The sequence below is a fragment of the Lissotriton helveticus genome, chromosome 2_1 (genome assembly GCF_964261635.1).
Source record: "Lissotriton helveticus chromosome 2_1, aLisHel1.1, whole genome shotgun sequence".
NCBI classification, from domain to species: domain Eukaryota; kingdom Metazoa; phylum Chordata; class Amphibia; order Caudata; family Salamandridae; genus Lissotriton; species Lissotriton helveticus.
In genome coordinates this window covers 1,664,030,437-1,664,043,511 of record NC_136059.1, presented here as the reverse complement: position 1 = coordinate 1,664,043,511, position 13,075 = coordinate 1,664,030,437, and positions in this window count along the sequence as shown.

Sequence of the window (13,075 nt, the reverse complement as noted above, 5' to 3'; positions counted from 1 at the left end):
TATAGTTAGGAATTAGCATTTACAAAACCTTGAAAATTCACTGAAAAAACCATAGGTTATACACCATATATAGTTAGGAATTAGCATTTAAAAAACCTTATTTTACTCACACAAAACCAATGAAATTCCATATATAGTTAGTTGTACTAACTATATATCGCGCACCCGCAATCCACTGCTGATCATGTCACATATTACATCATTCATGACATGGTCAGTGACATCACTGATGACATCACTGATGACATCTCAAATGACATCACTGATGACATCACTGATGACATCTCAAATGACATCACTGATGACATCACTGATGACAACATCCAGTGACTGTATTTTTCTGTAAAGTTAAAATATGTCTTACATATTTAAGAATGAGTAGATGTATAAGTGTCTGGATGAAGGATTTAGTAGGTGCATGACTGACTGTATGAGTGAGTGGTTAAATGTGTCTCACTGAGTGCATGGTTTAGTGACTAAACTGTCTTAATTTGTGCATCATTATGTCTGTTGTTCTGTAAACTGCTGCATGTGTTGATCAGTAGCTATATGAGTAACTATATGGGTTATTGATTGGTTGCCCAAGCATTTGTATGGGAGACTGAGTGTGTGTGTGGGTGGCTGGGAGGTGTATGACTCTGTGCATAGATGTATGGGTTCAAAAGTGCATGTGGAAACAGCTGTATGGGCGGTTGACTGTGTGCATGACTGTATTGGTGAGTGAATAGATATCTCAGTGCTACATGTCAAAGTAAGTACATATGTAAAATACAGTACATGTGAGAGTTGACATATATAAATAACTGTGCATAAGAGCCAGTGAATGTGTGAGTGGCTGTATGGATCATTGTGCACTTGTATCCAGGATTGTATAAGTGAGTAAATATGTTTTAGTATATGTTTGAATAAGTAAGGTGTGTATAACTGTATAGTTGTGAAAATGGAGGTGTGATTGATTCTTTGCATGACTGACTAGGTGTGTAAGTAACTCCATGGATGAGTGACAGTCTGTGAGTGTCTGTTTACACTGAGTGTATCTAAGGTTATATTAGAGTCTGAAGAGGTTCATCGTATTATCACATGAATGATGTCATCAGTGATGTGATCAGTAATGTCAAATGAGATGTCATCAGTGATGTCATTTGAGATGTCATCAGTAATGTCATCAGTGATGTCATTTGAGATGTCATCAGTGATGTCATCAGTGATGTCACTGACCATGTCATGAATGATGTAATATGTGACATGATCAGCAGTGGATTGCGGGTGCGCGATATATAGTTAGTACAACTAACTATATATGGAATTTCATTGGTTTTGTGTGAGTAAAATAAGGTTTTTTAAATGCTAATTCCTAACTATATATGGTGTATAACCTATGGTTTTTTCAGTGAATTTTCAAGGTTTTGTAAATGCTAATTCCTAACTATATATGGTCTATAACCTATGGTTTTTTCAGTGAATATATATATATATATATATATATATATATATATATATATATATATATATATATATATATATATGTATATATATATAGATAGATAGATAGATATAGATATTGATATATATAGATATATAGATATATACTATGACTAACGAACAAGGAAAATTGTTAACATTCTCAAGAAAGTTTGAGTAGAATTTAGCAACTTTCAAAAGTAGAGACTCTTCCGAATCAGACGTTACAGATGCGGAACAGTCCGGAGAAGAAGGAATAGACTCCTTCGTATCAAGGCCACAACTGACCCCTTTTCACGAAGTTTTGCCTAATATGGCAAACATGTCTCCGGGGAGGCAAAGGCAAACCGCCGGAGTCAAAAACAAACTAACAACGAGAAGGAGCATGTAGGAGAGTAGGATCTGCTTCCTATGGTTACCCCCATTTTTTGCTCTGTTTCACTGGTTTATCGACTTTAGTCTGGCTGTGGCCCTGCTAATCAGGACCACGGCCTAGCTGTTCTCTCTCTAAATTGGTTACCTGTACATTAGGGACACTCCAGATTGGTTACTGGGTTACCCTTGTGAGTCCCTAGTATATGGTACCTTAGGTACCAAGGGCATAGGTACCCCAGAGGCCTACCAGGGGCTGAACATGTATTATGCCACCCCTGGGAAGCCTTCCAAAATGGCACCACAGGTCAGCCCTTGCGACCTGGGTAAGGTGGTGTAAGCACCCCTTACTTAGATATAGTATACCTATATCTACCTATATATATAGACACATATTAACCTATAAGTCACTCCTATGGCAGGCATTGACAATCCTGAAGGCAGAGTGCTTGGTTTTGTGTGAGAGGGTGCCCTAGCATGAGCTATGCCCCTCTGCAGCTTTCGGAATCCCGTCCCTATAGCTGTTCTATGATATAGTCATACCATATAGTCTTAAATGCATTATAATCCTCGTGGTTAATGCTAACTTTGGAATGGCTTTATCAAACACTTTGGAATACTATCCCCGCCACGTTCTGGCGGCGGGGGTAGCATTCCACCCTTCTAGAGGGAGAAGATATGTACACACTTACTTTACAGGTAGAAGTTTAAAAGAGCCTCAGCATCACAAAATAGATGCTGCTGCCACAGACACGAGTCTGACCTCCTGCTGCTGGACGAAACTTCAGCAGGGGAGGCCTGGACAGTAGGTTTCCTGTCCAGGGAGGTGCCAGCACCTCCCCAGACAGGCTTAGTGTATTGAGGCAGGGTGGGTTGCATTCAGTGAATGCTTTTCAGACACTGTCTGGGGTACACAAGGTGTCCCGTGCATTTCCCAGTTCAAATCGGTTGCCTGGGCACTCAACCCCAGCTCTGGCATGAAACTTGACAAAGGGGAAGGAGTGTAACCACCCCCTCCTCAGGTCCTCCCATAGGTGGGACCCTAGAGTTAGTCCAACCTCTAAACTTGATATAAGTATAGGAACCCAGTCACTTGGACTTTAGATTACCCTGGACGAAACTCGGAAACATAAATCTTGGACCTTCGACGTTTCATATCGACTGGAAGAACGAAGAAATCTCCCTTGGGGTCAAGGAGTGACTCCCCTGTTCAAGCAGGCCCCAAAGAGGCTTCTTGCTGGTCTGCATTTTCAAGGCTCCCGCTGGATGCTGAAGAATCTGCGACACAGGACAAGGACTTTGAGACATCTCCGAGGCTGGCACGAGTGCCCAGCAAAGCTGAGACCTGTAGCTATCACAAGAGACGTGGGATCAGAACTCCTGGACATCCTGTACATTTGCTAGTGCATCAACTTCCCAAACGTTCCCGAAGTTGTGCATTGGGCTACTTGTAGTCCAATCCCTGGGCACCTTTTGCATAGAAGATTGTGGGCCTATACTCCACGAGTATTCCGTGGGCCCGCTTTCAGCATTTCAGCTTGAGGCGCCTTTGGGATCTCTAGTCCATTGGTTAGTGGGTCCCCACGAAGGAATCTACTTTGTTTCTAGGGCAATCTTGTCATCTTGCGTGGGTTACTGTTGCCAAGGCTTGTTGGGTCCAATCTGGATACCAACATTGCAGCACTCAACTTCCGGCGTGGGACAGCTCGAATCAAGCTCCTGGTTGTCGTCGACACCTCCTGGACCTCGTGACTGAAGAGTCAAGCTTCACCTACTTTACCTTAAATCACCCGACATCGGCTGGCATCTTCTTGTCACCATTCTGGTCACTGGCTAGTGACCCAGACTCTGTCCCCTCTGCTTTGAGGTTCTTCAGATCTCCCATCCACCCTTGGATCCATCCGGAAACTTTTCTCCTGGTCGCCTGCAGCACTTCTTTGCAGCTCTCCATTGGAATCGACGACGAAACCCAACACAAAAAGACACCTATACACCCGGCTTCCCTGGGTGAGGTAACACGAGTACTTCGGTGCTCCTGTGGGTCTTGACTCTCAAAGTGTCCAGTACTGAAAGGGTTACACCGTAGTCCACTCCTAAGTGTCCTTAAACTATAACGTTGTAACTTTAACTTTCGCCATAGAAGTCAATGGTGATTCGCGGCTGTGTTTAGACACTGCACGTGACCCCGTGGGTCTCCTGCGTCCCTACCTTGGGTGGTTCCTGGTTGCCCCAGCGGTTCTACAGCCCTAGGCCTCACTTCTATTCCTCATGTGGTTCTTATACCACTTTCTTAGTATATGGTTTGTGAGGCCCCTAGGGCAAAACGTATACTGTGCTAATTTACTGTGTGATATTTAAGTTCCTGTATTGTACTTTTGCCTCTAGCCTCATATTAAGACTAGAGGGGTTGTGTTTAGAATAAAAATTAATATATTTTATATATATACCTGGTGTGGTGCTCTTTCATTTGATCATTCTAAAGACTATAGACTGGTAAAACAAGCTGCTTTACATTCCTTCAAGACTTAGCCTGAAGGCTGCTCTCCACAGCTACCACAAGGATAGCTTTCTATCAAGGTTGTGTAAACCTACCATCAATAAGGGCCGTTTGGACTGGTGCAAGGTGCCCACTAGAATAGTGAACATCATATGCCAGGCCAACTTCTCACAGAGCAGATGGAAAAAACAACAACGGGGGCTCATGAATAACCAGGAGCAAGAGGAGGAACAAACGCAGATGAACATTGAGAATCTCACCATTGTAAACTTAACTCCAAAGAAATTGACACAGGTTGAGGAATATGTATTAAAGTTAGGGCTCACTTTTTGTCCCAACAGCAAATTTGAATACACGCAAACACGCATTGACCTCTTTAGATTTTCAAGGAAATTGAAATGTAATAAATTCTTCAAAATGAAGGGGACATTTACGAGAAAAAGAAGGATTGGCATCGAGAATACTGATATTGACATATTAACTGGCAACAATCTTGAAACATTAGCAATTTTGGAAGAAGGGAATGAGGATGCAAATGGAAGAGTGGAGAGGATACAATACCTGGGCATAGCTCAACAAGGAGCACAGAGCCCCTTTAAACCCATGTCCACATTTGTGCCACAAATGCCCGTAGATGCCATTGATATCTTCTCTGAAACAGTCAATAAGGAACTGATGCAATTATGAATTAATGCATAAGGAATCGAGACAAAATGAAGCATGACATCAATAGACAACAGAGGACTGTTTGACCAACCTGTGCAATGATAAGAGCATCATATGCAAACCATCTGATCAAAGGGGCAACATCGTTCTGCAAACTAGTGCAAATTATTGCAAGGAAGCCCAAAGACAATTGAAAGACAGCACCTGCTATTTGGAAATATCTAAGTCACAATATCAGAAGGCTATCAAGGAATACCATTCCTTAATTCAAAGGTGGTATCAAAGTGGCTTGCTAGAATTGAAAGAATTACAGTTTCTTTGGTGCACCTATCCCTGTACACCAATTTTTTACCATCTGCTGAAACTTCATAAGAATGACAAAGATCCCCCAGGACGTCTCATCGCAATGTCGCAAGGAGGCTTAGTGGAGAATATGTCTAGCTATATAGATTACTTCCTTTTTGCTTTTGCAACTCAACTTTCCTCATATGTGAGAGACATGACAGAATTTTGAGAAGCATAGCGGATGTCACCTGTGAACCAGACTTTCTAATGATAGTGCTTGATATCTCTAGTTTTTATATTGGTATAGCATATGAAGATGGATTGGAAACAATAAGGTATTGTTTAAGAGAACATTCATTGAAATACATAGAACATAATTCTATGCTTATTGAACTTTTACAATTGTTTCTATATAATAATATCTTTCTGTTCCAGGGCTAACTGTTCAAGCAGATACAGGGAACAGTCATGGGCACCTGCTTTGCCCCCATTTATGCATATTTGTTTGTAGGCTGGGGGGAGAAGCAGGTGGTCTGGCTGGACACCCATGATGAAAGGGTAGATAACATAGTGAGTTGGAACAGGTATATAGATGATTTGCTTATAATATGGAGAGGATCCGGTCAATCAGGATTTGACTATATATCAGATTTTAACACCAATGAAATTAACTTGAAGTTCAGTTCACAGGGGAAATAAGTTCTACATCAGGGGACTTCCTAGATTTAGAGGCATTTGTCTCATACAACAAGTTATGCACAGCACTTTTCAGGAAACCGACTTCAGGGCAATTCCCTATTGCATGTTACTAGATGTCCCATGACGAAGCTAAAATATAGCATTCCATATGGACAATTGTTGTGAATTAAAAGGAACACCACTAATGATAGAGATTTTCAAAGTGTGGGACAAGCAAGCATGAATAGGTTTAGAGTGAGAGGATATCTGAATGAGGTACAGAAGGTAGACTTAAATAAAGTCCAGTGTGTAAATCTAGAATTGAGCCTTTGAAAACAAACCAGAAGAAGCAAGATAAATTGATCAGTTTCAGACGTATTACCAGCTTCTCAACTGATGCCTGATGTAGTAATAGGACCACATCTTCCAGATTCCCCTCTCATTACTTTTAGGAAAGACAGATTCTTAAAGGAACAACTTGTTCAGAGCCCCCTCATGGAAAGCAATAGATCATCGGCCCTCACAGATCTGAAAGTATTCTTTCCCTGTGACAAATGCAAAGCCTATGCAAACATTACACATGTTCAATCTTATGATATTCCCGGCCTAAAAAATCCCAAAAAGATCATGACATTTTTAACACCCCATATACCATCTACTGTCTTGTATGTCCTTTCCAATTAAAATATATAGGCAGCACCATACATCCTACAAATATGCACATCATTGAACATCAGAGGGCCATAACACACAAAGATGCTACCTATCCGGTAGCAAGACATTTTGAATCTCATTATGAGTAACAGGAATCTTTTAACATTCTTTTGTATAGATCAGTTATCATTAGATGTGAGAAGAGGTGACAGAGTTCTCAAACTTCGCAGCCTGGAAACATGATATATCATAGACTTGCAAACAAAAAGTCCAGAAGGTCTGAATAGTGGATAGGAGTTAGCAGTACTTATGTAACCTGGAGAATCTGGGCAACAGAGACTGTAATGTGAAGTTAATGAATGAATAAGGCAGTAACTTTCATATCAATTTATTTAATTTGAGTATATATTAATCGTTGTTTGCTTTCCCTTATTTTCCATTTTCTACTTCTTTTTTCAATTTTATATTTAATGATTAAGGGCTCACTTGGGGCTTAGTTATGAGCCCCATGCAATACTTTTGCACCATCATTGTGTCACTTTTTGTGACGCAGCATCGGTGTAAACATTGCGCCACGTTTCAGCATATTTACAAAGTGACGCATCTAGGTAGATGGGTCTCATTGTAAAGCCCTGCATCACATTATACCTGCACCAGGTATAATGTGTGCAGGGTGGTCGTTTCTAAGCAACAAAGCCTCGTAGGAGTGGCACAGTGAAATCTATAAGATTTCACTGCAACACTTCCAGGATGCCATTGCCTCAAAACTTTATGGCAGGTGTAAGAGTGACACAGTGCAATAAAGATAGGCCTCCACCATGCATTGGTGGAGTTGCGTCACGCTTCTAGCACAACTCCAGCAATGCATCAGTTTTGTGCCGACAGATACATCAGAAACACTGACTTATCTGTCATTCATTAAATATGGCGCATTCATGGCGTCACAAGGAGGGTACAGTGAAAACTGTTGCATTGCTGTTGTAACGCAGTGATGCAACAGTTTTCATAACTAAACCTCTGTTGTTTTTTAGCGGACGCTAGTCAACATAAGGAAAGAACTATTTTTGGATCGCCTTATTAATGCAGAAAAGCAAAACAAAGCATTAGAAAAGAAAATAATCAGCAATGCTTTTAAAAGATGAGACCGGTTAGCTTTGCCTAGGCTTGTTTTAGTGGCGTCTTTCCCATTAGTTCTAGTTTAATATGTAATCTGTCTTCTTCTAATATAATAGCATACCTCATGCCCGTCTATCTGCTGCCAAACTAATAAAAATGATACTGGAAGGCGTTCTTTTCTACCACGGACCTCCTAAACGAACCTTGAAACAGTGCATCGAAGAGAATTTAGAGATATGTCACTGACAAGTTTCATAACCGCATTATCGTGAGGGTCCTGGTACGTAACGTAGCGCATCTTAGGATCGCATTAGGAAACTGGCATTTTTTTTTACCTACAAATAGACTGTTATTTTAGAAGTGTGACGTGTTTACCCCAAACAGCTCTCTTCTGGATGTTGAATAAAAGCGCGAGACATCGGGGCGTCCTCGCCGTGGCGTATGTAGCTCGGTTAAGTGTGCCCGCTGACCTATTTTCCTTCTTCACGCTCTGTTAGCACGTTCCGGTTCGCACCGCGAGACTCGCTCGCAAGGCCGGCTGAAGCTGTTTTTTTGCAAAAGGTAAATAGGAGCACCCACTTCACGGAGAGAAAGAGCAGTTGCCATGGAGAGGCACGAGGACGTGGCGAGTCTGTCGAGCACAGAGTTCAGCAGCTGGTGTGAAGGGGTCTGTCTAAAGGTATCTGCGTCTCTCATCTCAAGTCAGAATGTCTGTCTCTGTGCATTCGGTGCAGTATTTACGCGGCCTGAGACCAACAACAGGCATTATATTTTATGGGGCATCCTAGATTTTACTGCACTAATAATTGGCTGAGTTAGTATTTTTATTTTTCCCTTTTGTTGGATATATGAAGCAAATGAATACAAGACTGATGGATTAATTTACAGCAACTAAAGGGTACGGTTCACAAGACTGCCCTTAGAAAAGGAAGAAGGTAGATAGACATTTACTAATAATGGATTTTCACTTGATTTGCAGCCATTGGACTTTCTTTAATTTCTCTCAGGTGCTGAAGTAAATTAATTTTCAAGGTGCCACTGTGAAGGGGCACCTGTAAAATGGATGGGGATGTCGAAGAAGGGGTTTCTCGATGTGGAAAATGTCTCTGTGGAGAAACAAAGTACCAATGCACTTTAGCGTCAAATTTCTACATACAAACACATGCAACTCACGGTAGGCCAGAATGGACATGCACACGAATTCTACAAGAATTTGTAACTCGTAGTTAAACAGGTGCCTGTCATGATCCAATTTTCTGTGATGCCGCGATGCGCTTCTATTAAATCAAGAAATGCCCGAGTTGGAACATGTTTTGCTAACAGTTGAGTTCGGAATAGGATGACCACCTGTCCATATTTTGCACGAAATATCCAGAATTTTGTTACTGTCAATGTGTCCGTGAAAGATTAAAGTGCACGTAACTGACGCCAATTGTCCGTAATTTTCAGTATTACGAGAAAAATGCTGTCGTATTAGACAGCTGCAGAAAAATGCTGTCTTATAGACGGCTGCAGAGGAGAGCATCCGCCCTGTCACAGTTAGGCAGCTTATTATTATTGGTTGCTAGCTTACAAGAACGACGGAGGCTTGATAGGCTTGACCTCAGAAGATGATGTAGCAAGCCTTTTTCTTTTTTTTCAAAAGCACATTTGACCGTGGTAAGTGCTAGAAGTGGGGCTTGCACTAGTGTTGATGCAGATAAAGAGTGAGGAAGGGGTTGAGCATTGCTGACACCTGACTCCCTACAGGCAGCGTACGATGTTCTTAGATAAGTGCAGGTACATCTCTCCATTAAAGAAATGCATGCAGGATCCCTCCCTCTTCAGACATCACAACTGCTCAAGCCCCTTTAAAATGTCGAAGGCCTCTCCTCCGACCCTCGCCTCAGATTGCGGCCCTGTCTGAATACAGATAGCCGTACGTAAATAAAGACTACCCTGCACATTTGAAACACTCCTTGGGCATCCTTTTACCTTTTACATGAACTTGATGGTAGAGATGAAGAATGTTTACAGTGTGAACTGCACTTTGTGAGCTTTTGAGGTTTCTTGACACTAAGGGCCATATTTATGAGATTTTTGGCGCAGGGCAGTGCAGGAAGTCACCTTGCAGCACTGCCCTGAGATACAGGGAAAGGGCAGGAATGCGCCATATTTATCAAATACAGCGCTTTCCTGTCCTTTCCCCTTGGATGGCGCTGTTTGGCAGCCTAGCACCAATGCAGGCTCCTTTGCAATAAGACAGGCACCATGGTGCAAAGGTGCCTGTGTTTTAGGCAGGTTTGATTGTGTGCAGGAAGGGGGGCACCTTCCTGCACAAAAACAATCCTAAGAGGCGTTTTACTCTTTCTATGTGTGCTGCAGAATGTAGCACATATAGAAAGAGGAAGAAACAAGGAGAAATAACATTATTTCTACTCGTTGCACCTCTCCTGGGGAATCATTTCTTTTTGGTGCATTCCCAGGTTTACAAGGTTTTGTAAATCTGGGAATTGTTCAAAGACCATGGGTGTTGTATGGGAATACCCATGCAACGCCCATGAAAAGTCTACCCAAGGAAGAGTAACGCAACACAGAGGTTTGCTCTTCTTTGCATTACTCCTGATTTTGAAGCCGCTCAAAGACAAAATTAAGTGGGTTTGCATGGCTTCAAAAATATGACTTAAGGCTTGCGTCACTCTTGCACAGTGGTGTAGCAAGGGGGGCAGGGGTGCGGTCCACTCCGAGTGGCACAAGTTTTGGGGCGGCGGTCTCTCCCCGCTCTTACCTGTGCCCGTTGCAGGGCGGCAAACGCAGGAATCACCATCACCCCCCGTTCTTACATGTGGCAAACGCAGGGACCGCCATATGCAGCGAAAGATCTAGCTACGCCACTGCTCTTGCACCACATTGCTTGATGCAAGAGCGATGCAAACTGGGCCATAAATATGGCCCTAGGTTTGCACAAGTCTGCTACATTTTAACATACCTCACTGTCATGCAGCCGCTAATGGTGCCACCGATGTTACCAAGGCACTGTGCTCCCTTCCGGATGTTCTTGCGCTCAGTCGTCTTCTTTATCTTCTGGTGTGCCAGATGTTTCTCTTCTTTCTTTGGAACTCCTTCAGTGGTGGCCTCATGCCACACAATTCCCTTTTCCTTGTTCTTTCTCTACGCAATGCGGTCTAGTCCCACCTGATCTTGCTCTTCTTTCTGACCAGGCCTCTCCTTGTAATGTGCACTTCACACGGGTCTCCCTGGCCCTGTCCTACCCCTAGGACAATGCGTTCTCCATGCTCAGTGAACAGACCTCTTGTTCCGACCTCCTTCCTTTCTTGACCTCTATTGGTCATCATACTTTGACTGTTGTTTAATCAAAGGAGGGTGGACGAAGCAGTGATTCATTCGGCTTCCATTGGATATAGTCAAAAATCAAAGGTGAATGAATCACACATCCTGTTCTTACCAGGGTCCAGGGTTCTTGTATGGTGAAGACCCTCATTCACATTAAGCATACAGTGCAGTATATCCTTCCTCTCTACCCGTAGGAGTCAAAATTGTGTCCACTGAAAGTTATAGACAGTAGTACCTTCTATAACCCATACATGAAGATGAGCGAATTGGCTTAGTGATGAAGCAGGGTGACTAAATGTGCCTACTCTCCATAAGCTACCTCTAATGTAGCTTACTTCAGTTTGACCCTGAAGAAGGCTCACAGACCCGTGAGGGCTACCAAGGACCGAAACACGTCTACCTATTAAGACCTCCAATCAGGCGCAGTGGGACATTGACACTTCCACTACAGTGCCACCAATTCACTTTTTTAACCTTGCCACATCCTTGGGAAATAAAAGATTTAACTGAGGATAGAAGGCAAGTTTAACTTCACTCTTCACAACACACCTTTGCACTTACTTGTCACAATTGTCGCAAAACTAGACGGTCTACCTTCCGGTAGACGATAAGGATATCACTTGGAGAACCGAGCACTCAAGTGATAAAGACCCAGTGATTATACTACTCACTTAAACAAGAGAGCAGAGAATCAAGATATGCCTCACTGTATGCTTAATGTGAATGAGGGTCTTCACCATGCAAGAACCCTAGACCCTGGAAAGCACAGGATGTGGGATTCATCCCCCTTTGATTTTTGATAGCATACATTGACTTCAGGTTAGTCTCTGACCTCTGGCAGGTTACCTCTTCTCTGACCTCTCCTCGGTCCTCTTCGCTGACCTTTCATAGGTCATCTTCGTTCTGGACTCCGGCCCTTGCATTCAGTGTCTCAGGTACAATCTTTGGCGCACTTCACTCCTTGCGCTCTCCGTATTTCATCTGAGGGTACTCCTACTTCTGGAGCCTTGCGCTCTCAAGACCTCCACTTACGGTGGCGTCCTTTCGCTACTGGGTGCGCAATTTCTTCAGTCCTTCAGACACTTGCTGCTTGGGGCTGTTGCTCTGTACTACTCCTTCCGTCCAGGTGCAGTGGCCACTGTTGTCCTTATTGCCGCAGTGACCACCCATGGCCACTAGGTGTCACTGCATTCTCCTCACCAGCCCTGGCATCCTTTGTTCTCAAGGTTCCTTTCAGCGCTGTTTCACTGATTCATAATGTAGTTCTTCCTCCACACATCGCAAGACAGAATTTTAGTAGGGGTTTTGCCTCTTCAGTTTAGGCAGTTGCACTTTCTCCCATCAACTTTAAGTGGCAGGAGCTTTCTCTGTACTGCTGTGAGTTACCCTTGCATTGTTTCTTTATAACATTTATTTTACTTCATGGCAGGCCGCAGTGCCTCCCGTGACCTGTAGGTGGTGCTGTTTTATTCGTGCTGGGGACTGGGGACTGCCTACTATCCTCTTGCAACCACCTCTTCACTTCAGGCAGAGGCAGCCCGCGGCAAAGTCCCCTGAGGCTGCCAACTCCACTCCTCCCTACCTGCACATGCATGAGCTGGCTCTTCAGCATTCCTGGTTCTGTGCTTTCACGTCATTCTGGGAAGGTTTTGATCCTCACCCTGGGACAGACATAGCCAGACGGGGCACCTTGCACTGCCCACTTACGGCCTCCATATCTCCTCAATTTCTTTTACCAACCCAGCATGTCTCTCCCCTGGCGGGAGCTGCCACCTGCCACTACTTGACATGCAGAGCCAAGCCGTGGCAGCAATTCACATTTACTCCATCCCAGGGGCACGCAGTAGCCTCACCTCATGCTGTGTCAGCCCCACCTTCAACCCAGCTGCGAGAAGAACAGCAGCCGTAGCAAGCTCTCTTCGCGGGACCTCTTCTTTCTTCCCGACACCTCTGCTCTCTCACCAGGAGCTCTAGAAAGGGCAGAAGCTGATCTTTGTGGAGCATCATCCACCC